Here is a 10,598-nt window from a genome sequence, read left to right on the forward strand (position 1 = left end):
CCAGTCAGGTGAGGTGGCGGGCGCCTGTAGTCCCAGCTACTCTGGAGCCTGAGGCAGGAGAATGGTGTAAACCCGGGAGGCGGAGCTTGCAGTGAGCTGAGATCCGGCCACTGCACTCCAGCCTGGGCGACAGAGCCAGACTCCTTCTCAAAAAATAAATAAATAAATAAATAAAATAAAAAGGAAATATCTCCAGATAAAAACTAGAAGAAAGCTTTCTGAGAAACTGCCTTGTGATGTATGAATTCATCTCACTGAGCTACACTGTTCTTTACATTTAACAGTTTGCTAACACAGTTTTCTTGGAATCTACAATGGGATATATCAGAGTGCATTGAAGCTTATTGTGACAAAGGAAATATCCTCATATAAAAACTAGCAAGAAGCTTCCTGAGAAACAGATCTGTCAAGTGTTAACTAACCCTTCAGAATTATGTGATTCTTTCTATGAGTCAGCTTGGTAGCACTGATTTTGGCGAACCTGAGCAGCATTTTGTGGATCGCATTGAAGCCTGTGGTGACAAAGGAAATATACTCAGGTAAAAACTAGAAAAAATGTTTCCTGGAAACGGTGTTCTGATGTGTGAATTAATCTCACAGATTTACACTGTTCTTTTCACTGAGCAGTTTGCTAACAGTGTTTTCTTGGAATCTGCAATGGGATATTTCAGAGCTCACTGAAGCTTATGCTCACAAAGAAAATATTCTCATATAAAAACAAGAAAGAGGCTTTCTGAGAAACGGCTTTGTGATGTGATAATTCATCTCACAGACTTACAAAATTCCTTTCATGGATCAGTTTGGTAGCATTGCAATGGGGAATCTGGGAAGAGATATATTGGATCGCATTGAAGCCTATGGTAACAAAGAAAATATCCTCCAATAAAACTAGAAGGAGCTTTCTGAGAAAGGTCTTTGTGATGTGTGAATTCATCTCACAGTGTTACACCTTTATTTTCACAGAGCAGTTGACCAAAACTGTTTTGTGGAATCTGCACTGAGATATTTGGGAGTGCATTGAGGCCTATGATGAAAAAGGGAATATACTCAGGTAAAAACTAGAAAGACACTTTCTAAGAAACTGCTTTGTGATGTGGGAATTCATCTCACACAGCTACAATATTCTTTTCCTAGAGCAGTTTGCTAACACTGTGCTCTTGGAATCTGCATTGGGATATTTTGTTGTGCTTTGAAGCTTATGGTGACAAAGGAAACATCCTCATATAAAAACTATAAATAAGTTTTCAGATAAACAGCTTTGTGATATGTGAATTCATCTCACAGAGTTTCACGATGCTCTTCCTGGATCAATTTGGTAGCAGTGTTTCTGGGGAATCTGAAAAGGGATATTTTGGATCACATTGAAGCCTATTGTGACAAACGAAATATCCTCAGATAAAATCTAGAAAGAAACTTTCTGAGAAAGTTCTTGCTGATTTGTGAATTCATCTCTCACAGTTATAGCTTTCTTTTCAAGGAGCAGTTTGCTAACACTGTTTTTGTGGAATCTGCAAAGTGATATTTGGGAGTGCAATGAAGCCTATGGTAATAAAGTAGATATCATTAGATAGTAACCAAAAAAAAGCCTTCTGAGAAACTGCTTTGTGATGTGTGACTTCGTCTCACAGAGTTACACTGTTCTTTTTAATGAACAGTTTGCTAACACTGTTTTCATGGAATCTGCAAAGGGATATATGAGAGCACATTGAGGGCTATAGTGAAAAAGGAAATATCCTCAGAATAAAACTAGAAGGAAGCTCTCTGATTAACTGCTTTGTGATGTGTGAATTCAACTCACACAGTTCAACCGTTATTTTCATCGAGCAGATCGATAGCACTGTTTTTGGGGAATCTGCAGTCTGATATTTGGGAGTGCATTGAAGCTTATGGTGACAAAGGAAATATCTTCATATAGAAGCAAGAAAGAAGCTTTCTGAGAAACTGCACTGTCATGTATTAATTAATCACATAGAGTTATATAATTCTTTTCATGGTTTAGTTTGGTAGCAGTGATTTTGGGGAATCTGAGAAGGGATATGTTGGATCGCATTGAAGCCTATGGTGACAAAGGAAATATCCTCAGATAAAACTAGAAAGAACATTTCTGAGAAACTGCTTTTTGATGTGTGAATTCATCTCACAGAGTTGCACTGTTCTTTTCATTGAGCAGTTTGCTAGTCGTGTTTTCTTGCAATCTGCAATGGGATATTTTGGAGCGCATTGAAGCTTATGGTGACAAAGGACATATCTTCATGTAAAAACAAGAAAGAAGGCTTCTGTGAAACCACTTTGTGGTATGTTAATTCATCTCACAGAGTTACACAATTTTCTTCATGGATCAGTTTGGTAGTGCTGTTTTGGGGAAATCTGGAAAGGGATATTTTTAATCACATTGAAGACTATGGTAACAAAGGAAATGTCCTCAGATAAAAACTAGACAAAAGCATTATGATAAAGTTCTTTGTGATGTGTGATTTCATCTCACAGAGTTACATGACTCTTTCCAAGGAGCAGTTTGTTAGCACTGTTTTTGGGGAATCTGAGAAGGGATACTTTGGATTGCATTGAAGCCTATGGTGACAAAGTAAATAGCCTCAGATAAAAACCGAAAGGAAGATTTCTGAGAAACTGCTTTGTGATGTGTGAATTCATCACACCAAGTTACACCATCCTTTTCAATGAGCAGATTGATAACTCGGTTTTTGGGGAATCTGCAGTAGGATATTAGGGAGCTTGTTGAAGTCTATTGTGACAAAGGAAATATCCTCAGATAAAAACAACAAGGAAACTTTCTGAGAAACGGCTTTGTGATGTGTGAGTTCATCTCACAGAGTCACAGGATTCTCTTCCTGGATCAGTTTGGGGGCAGGGGTTTTGACAAATCTGAGATGCGACATTTTGGATCGCATTGAAGACTATGGTGAAAGAGGAAATAGTGTCAGGAAATTGCTGACACTGTTTTCGTTGAATCTGCAAAGGGATATTTGGGAGCACATTGAGGTCTATGGTGAGAAAGGAAATATCCTCAGATAAAAACTAAAAAGAAACTTTCTGAGAAACTGCTTTGTGATGTGTGAATTCATCTCATCAAGTTACACTGTACTTTACATTTTGCAGTTTGCTAACATTGTTTTCTTGGAATCTATCTGCAATAGGATATTTCTGAGTATTGAAGCTTATTTTGACAAAGAAATAGCTTCATATAAAATCGAGAAAGGATCCTGAGAAACTGCTTTGTCATATGTTAATTCATAACACAGAGTTACATGATTCTTTTCATGGATCAGTTTGGTAGCACTCATTTTGGCATTCTGAGAAGGGATATTTTGAATGCACTGAAGCCTGAGGTGACAAAGGAAATATCCTCACATAAAAACTAGGAAGAAGCTTTCTGATAAACTGCTTTGTGATGTGTGAATTTATGTCACAGACTTACACTGTTCTTCAATGAGCAGTTTGCTAACTCTTTTTTTTTTTTTTTTGGTGTCTGTAATAGGATGTTTTGGAGTGTTTTCAATCTTCTGGTGATAAAGGAAATATCCTCATGTAAAAACTAGAAAGAAGCTTTCTGAGAAACCGTTTTGTGATGTGTTAATTCAAATCACAGAGTTACATGGTTCCTTTCATTGATCAGTTTGGTAGCACTGTTTTTGGGAAATCTGAGAAGGGATATTTAGGATTGCATTGAAGTCTATGGTGACAAAGGAAATATCCTGAGATAAAAACTAGAAAGAAGCTTTCTGAGAAAGTTCTTCATGATATGTGCATTCGTCTCACAGAGGTACACCTTTCTATTCAATGAGGAGTTTGATAACACTGTTTTCGTGGAATTTGCAATAGGATATTTTGGAGCGCATTGAAGCCTATAGTGAAAATGGAAATATCCTCAGATAAAAACAAAAAGAAACATTCTGAGAATCTTCTTTGTGATGTGTGAATTCGTCTCACAGATTTACATTGTTCTTGTCATTGACTAGTTTGCTAACATTATTTTCTTGAAATCTGCAATGGGATATTTCAGAGCATATTGAAGTTTATGGTGAAAAAGGAAATATCCTCAGACAAAAACTTGAAAGAAGCTTTCTGAGAAATGGCTTTGTGATTTGTGAATTCATCTCATGGAGTTTCACCTTATTTTCTTGGGGCACTTTACTAACACTGATTTCATGAAATCTGCATAGGGATATACGGGAGCACCTTGAGGCCTATGGTGAAATAGGAAATATCCTCAGATAAAAATGAGAAAGAAGCTTTCTGAGAAACTGCTTTGTGATGTGTGAGTTCATCTCACAGAATTACAATGTTCCTTTTATTGAGCAGTTGGCTAACACTGTTTTCGAGGTATCTGCAAAAGGATATATTGGAGTGCATTGAGACCTATGGTAAAAAACGAAATATCCTCAGAGAAAAACTAGAAGGAAGCTCTCTGAGAAACTGTTTTGTGATGTGTTAATTCACCTCACAGAGGTATACGATTGTTTTCATAGAGCAGTTTGGTAGCACTGTTTTGGGGAATCTGAGAAGGGATATTTTTGATTGCATTGAAGCCTATGGTGACAAAAGAAATATCATCAGACAAAAGGTAGAGAGAAGCCTTCTGAGAAAAAACTTTGCTTTGTGTAAAATCATCTCATAGAGTTACACCTTAATTTTCATGGAACAGTTTGCTTACACTGTTTTAGTGGAATCTGCAAAGTGATATTTGAGAATACATTGAGGCCTATGGTGAGAAAGGAAATATCCTCAGCCAAAACTATAAGGAAACTTTCTGAGAAACTGCTTTGTGATGTGTGAATTCATCTTACAGAGTTACACTGTTCTTTTCATAGAGCAGTTTGCTAACACTGTTTTCTTGGAATCTGCAGTGGGATATTTCTGAGCACATTGAAGCTTACATTCACAAAGGAAATATTCTCAGACAAAAACTAGAAAGAAGCTTTCTGAGAAACTACTTTTTCATTTGTGAATTCATCTCACAGACTTACAGGATATTTCTCATGGGGCAGTTTGGTAGCACTGTTTTTGGGGAATCTAAGAAGGGATAATTTGAATTGCATTGAAGCCTATGGTGACAAAGGAAATATTCTTATCCAAAAAATAGAAAGACATTTTCTGAGAAAGCTCTTTGTGATGTGTGAATTCATCTCATAGAGTTACAACTTTCTTTTCATGGAGTAGTTTTCTAACACTGTTTTCGTGGAATCTGCAAAGAGATATTTTGAGCACATTGTGACCTACGGTGATAAAGGAAATATCCTCAGATAAAAAAGAGAAAGAAGCGTTCTGGGACAATGCTTTGTGATGTGTTAATTCATTTAAGAGTGTTACATGATACTTTTCATGGATCATTTGATAGCACTGTTTTTGGGGATTCTGAGAAGGCATATTTTAGATCACATTGAAACCTGTGTTGACAAAGAAAATACCCTCAGAAAAAAACCATAAAGAAACTTTCTGAGAAAGTTCTCTGTGTTGTGTGAATTCATCTCACAGAGTTATACCATTCTTTTTTTTTTTTTCTTTTTTCTTTTTTTACGTTTAACCTAATTTTATTCATGCTTGCCTTGGGATGGGGAATAGATCATTCAGCAAAAACATACAGTAAAAGCAAAATGTCTTATCATGTACAACTTTTAAACTACAATAATGATGTACCTTAATTACTTCCATGCACACAAGTCTAACATTCATTTTCTTAAAAAAAAAAAAAAAACACAATTAAGACTTCTAGGAGCATTTTATAATAAAGTAATTCCTAATTAATTTTTCTTTGTAGATAGATCAAGCACTTCCAAAATACAAATTCCTATACACAGTGAGCACGTTACTTAAAACGAAGACTTTAAGTAAATTAAGTACATGGACAGCCTTAGGATAAGCTGACATTATAGATTCAGCTAAGTAGGCAAGGAACCATAGTGCCAAATGGAAAAAGTGTATTTGCAAATAAATTTTAAAAACTAAGTTAATTTTTATAATTAAATACAGAAAATATACTGATTTGCTAAAATAAATAAGATGTGATGTATTAACACTTCACTATAAAGAATGCATATCAGAACATTTATAAACAGTGAATGAGTTTTATTAAGAATAGTTTACTACAATAAACGCTGGCTAAATAGAAGTGCATTTTGTGAAGCACTATGGGTGGTATATGTTTTGCCACATACTCTTGTTACCTTGAGGTGGATAACACGTGTGTACCAAATTCGGCATTCATTTTCAGTTGCTGCTGGTATCATGTGTTTTAAGAAATGTGTACAGTATGAAAAACTTGAAAATACTCATGAATGAAAAATGTCTTAGGAAAAAATAGCTATTTTCATGCAATTATGTAGTCTCACTGTGTAAATTTCAAGGCAAGGTTTGTTTCCTGTAAAACAGATCATTGTTCTATGAGAGAATGTTCTTTACATGTCTTAGTGCATTTCTTTTCTCCTCCTGCATTATTTTGCTCTAGTCTTTATTTTTGTGTGCAAATAACATGCCAGAAAAATGAAAACTCTCACATGTAGAAAAAGAAAGTCTGGATTTTAAAAACCAAGGAACTCATAAAATCCTTACTAAATGGCACCATCTGATTCAAGTAAAAAATGACTTAAACACTAGTAATAAAAAAAGACAAAACCCATTTCATGAATACAAAGACAAATGTCTGCTGAGTGTTTTAGTTCAGATGTTTCAGAATGCTGCTGTACGTTTTATGAGGAATTTGAGGGGAAGATTTCATAGCAGAAGGTGTTAATGTGGCCTGTATTGACTTAAGTGGTGACCCAACTGGACTGTGAAACTGCGGGATGCCTATGGACTCGAGCTGCTAGTTAAAGAGAAACTCCCCACTGTTGTTCAGAAATCCTGCCTCATGTCCTCTCTCCCCAAGCTTCCCATCCTCTACTGGCTCAGTTTCTAGCATTTCAGTATCTTCTTTCCTGCTAAAGAACTTGTCCAAATAACTAGTGTAAGTGTTTTCCTTCTCAACTTGTTCATCCTTCCTTACCTCACAAAACTGATTGATGAAAAAACAGTCCTCCCCACCACTCACAAACTGGCTGTCCCAAGAAGATTGGTACAAGGCTTCTAATTGAGCCAGATTTGTCATTCCATTTTCCTGTTTTTCTTGGCTTACTGACTTTGATATCAAACTTTTCAATTCTAGTTGGGACACTGAGATATTCAAGTCATTTAATTTATCAACAACATCAGTAGTCTCATGTTGGGAACTAAGTTGAATAGTTCCTGCAATAAAGAATCAAAATCAAATCCCTGATTCTTTTCCCTTTCTTTCCCAGCCAGTTGCTGTGATGCTTCCTCTAGGGCTATCTGGGCTTTAACCAATCCATTCCTTTCACATTTTGATTTGCCTTTCTTATCAGATTTTTATTTGCTTTGTTCTTTCCCATTGGAAAGATCTAGAATAAGCTTGGGTTCATAGTAATGGTTAAATTCACTATCTCTCCAAACTAAGTCATCTAAATACGATGACGACCTCATTTTGTAGTTACAAGTATGGCTACACTCCAGATTACAATATTTGTTTTCATGATGATCTGAGTATTGCCAACAAGGCTCAGTAGAGTAACTGGTATCAAAAGCAGGATCCTCTAGATACTTTTCCCGATCTCCATCCAAATATATTCGGGGATCAACTTATACTTCTTCTTCATCAGTGACATCAGACGGAGCTCTCAGATCAAGCGGAACCTCATCAATATCAAAGTTTTTATGTATAGGCCAATCATGCTCTGAAAACGGACAATCATGATACGTTTCCCAGTTATAAATGTGACTGTGAGTTTCATCCATAAGCAAAATATCATCAACTTCATCTTCAATATGAAAAGGATGGCTTGAAATTGGCTCATCCATTGGAAAAGAATATATGCTCATATAAGGATGGGCGAGCGCTTCTTCTGCTGTTAACCAATCCATGGAGCTAAATGTCAAAATTTGTTCCAGGAAATCCAGTGCTTCTCAACTAATTTCTGGAAGCAGCTGAGTTAAAGGTTTGTGTGGCTCAGTCATGTCATTTCTAATGTAAACTGAAATTACACTGAGAAGTTCCTGACAATCTTCCTCATGTACAACAGGAATAGATTCTAAAATCAGCTGCATCTGTTCACGTTCATGTGCACTCTGATACAACGGGACTTCTCTGACTCATCGAGAGAGTGTGGGGCCCGCAGACAGCCCCCAGTGTCTGCTCAGGTCTCCGGCTGTGCTGGCAGCAGCGGCGTCTCCGAGGCTCTTGCTTTGCCGCAGTCACCGCCATGTAACCCCGACCCCCACCATTCTTTTCATGGATCAGTTTGATAACACTGTTTTCATGGAATCTGCAATAGCATAGTTGAGAGTGCATTGAAGCCTATGGTTGCATAGGAAATATCCTCAGATAAAAAGCAAAAAGAAGCTATCTGAGAAACTGCTTTGTGATATGTGAATTCATCTCACAGGGTTACTCTGTACTTTTCATTGAACAGTTTCCTAACACTGTTTTCTTGGAGTCTGCAATGGGATATTTCGCAGTGCACTGAAGTTTATGGTGACAAAGAAATATCCTCAGACAAAAACTAGAAAGAAGCTTTCTGCGAATCTGCTTTGTGATTTGTGATTTCATCTCACAGAGTTATATGATACTTTTCTTGCAGCAATTTGGTAGCACTGTTTTGGGGGAATCTGAGAAGGGATATTTTGGATTGCATTGAAGCCAATGGTGACAAAGGAAATATCCTCATATACAAACTAGAAAGAAATTTTCTGAGTAATCGATTTGTGTGTATTAATTCATCTCACAGAGATACACGATTCTTTTCATGAATCAAATTGGTGGCACGTTTTTGGGGAATCTGAAAAGAGATACTTTGGATCGCATTGAAGCCTATTGTGACTAAGGAAATATTCTCAGTTAAAAATTAGAAAGAAGTATTCTGAGAAAATTCTTTGTAACGTGGAAATTCATCTCACAGAGTTTCTTTTTCATGGAGCTGTTTGAAAACACTCTTTTCATGGAATCTGCAAAGGGATATTTGGGAGTGCAATGGGGCCTATAGTGAAAAAGGAAATATCCTCAGATAAACACTAGAAAGAAGCTTTCTGAGAAAATGCTTTTGGATGTGTGAATTCATCTCACAGAGTTACACTGTTCTTTTCATTGAGCAGTTTGCTACCACTGTTTTCTTGGAATCTGCAATGGGATATTTCGGAGTGCATTGAATATTATGGTGAAAAATGAAATATTCTCTGATAAAAACTAGAAAGAAGCTTTCTGAGAAACAGCATTGTGATGTGTGAATTCATCTGATGGAGTTACACATTTTCTTCCATGGAGCAGTTTGCTAACACTGTTTTCGTGTAATCTGCAAGGGGATATTTGGGTCTGCATTGAGGCCTAAGGTGAAAAACTAAATATAATCAGATAAAAACCAAAAAGGAGTATTCTGAGAAACTCTTTTGTGATGTGTGACTTCATCTCACAGAATTACAATTTTCTTTTCATTCAGCAATTTGCTAACACAGTTTTCTTGAAATCGGCAATGGTATAATTTAAAGGCCATTGAAGCCTATTGTGAAAAAGTAAATATCATCAGATAAAAACTAGAAAGAAAATTTCCAATAAACTGCTTTAAGATGCATGAATTCATCTCACAGAGTTACATCATTTTATTCATTGAACTGTTTGAAAACTCTGTTTTCATGGAATCTGGAAAGGGATATTTGAGAGCACATTGAGGCCTATGATGAAAAAGAAAATATCCTCATATAAACACTAGAAAGAACCTTTCTGAGAAACTGCTTTTTGATGTGTGAATTCATCTCACAGAGTTACACTGTACCTTTCATTGAGCACTTTGCTAACATTGTTTTCGTGTAATCTGCAAAGGGATATTTGGGAGCGCTTCAAGGCCTATAGTGAAAAAGGAAATATCCTCAGATAAAAACTAGAAGGAAGCTTTCTGAGGAAATGAATTGTTATGTCTGAATTCATGTCACAGATTTACACTGTACTTTTCATTGAGCTGTTTGATAGCACTGTTTTCGTGGAATCTGCAAAGGGATATTTGGGAGAACATTGAGGTCTATGGTGAAAAACTAAATATCCTCAGATAAAAACTAGAAAGAAACTTTCTGAGAAACTGCTTTGTGACGTGTGAATTCATCTCACAAAGTTACACTGTTGTTTTCATTGAACAGTTTTCTAACACAGTTTCTTAGAATCTGCAATGAGATATTTTGGAGTGCATTGAATCTTATGGTGACAAAGGAAATATCCTCAGAAAAAAACTGGATAGTAGCTTTCTGAGAAACTGCTTTATGATGTATGTAGTTATCTCAGAGGCTAATACCTTTTTTTTTCATGGATCAGTTTTCTAACTCTATTTTCTTGGAATCTACAGAGGGATATTTTGGGGCGAGTTGAGGCCTATGATGAAAAAGAATTATCCTCTGAAAAAAACTAGGAAGAAGCTTTATGAGAAACTGCTTTGTGATACGTGAATTCATCTCACTGAGTTACACCATTCTTTTCTTTTTTTTTTTTAATTATACTTTAAGTTCTAGGGTACATGTGCATAACGTGCAGGTTTGTTACATATGTATAC

At 36.3% G+C, this 10,598-nt stretch overlaps 1 pseudogene; it reads right to left on the reverse strand.

The window, feature by feature from the left end:
• Positions 1-6,670: 6,670 nt before the first annotated feature.
• On the reverse strand, positions 6,671-8,272 carry LOC111532181 (annotated as a pseudogene).
• Between the last annotated feature and the right edge of the window lie 2,326 nt (positions 8,273-10,598).

Source organism: Piliocolobus tephrosceles, chromosome 7, assembly GCF_002776525.5.
Source record: "Piliocolobus tephrosceles isolate RC106 chromosome 7, ASM277652v3, whole genome shotgun sequence".
In the NCBI taxonomy this organism is placed as follows: domain Eukaryota; kingdom Metazoa; phylum Chordata; class Mammalia; order Primates; family Cercopithecidae; genus Piliocolobus; species Piliocolobus tephrosceles.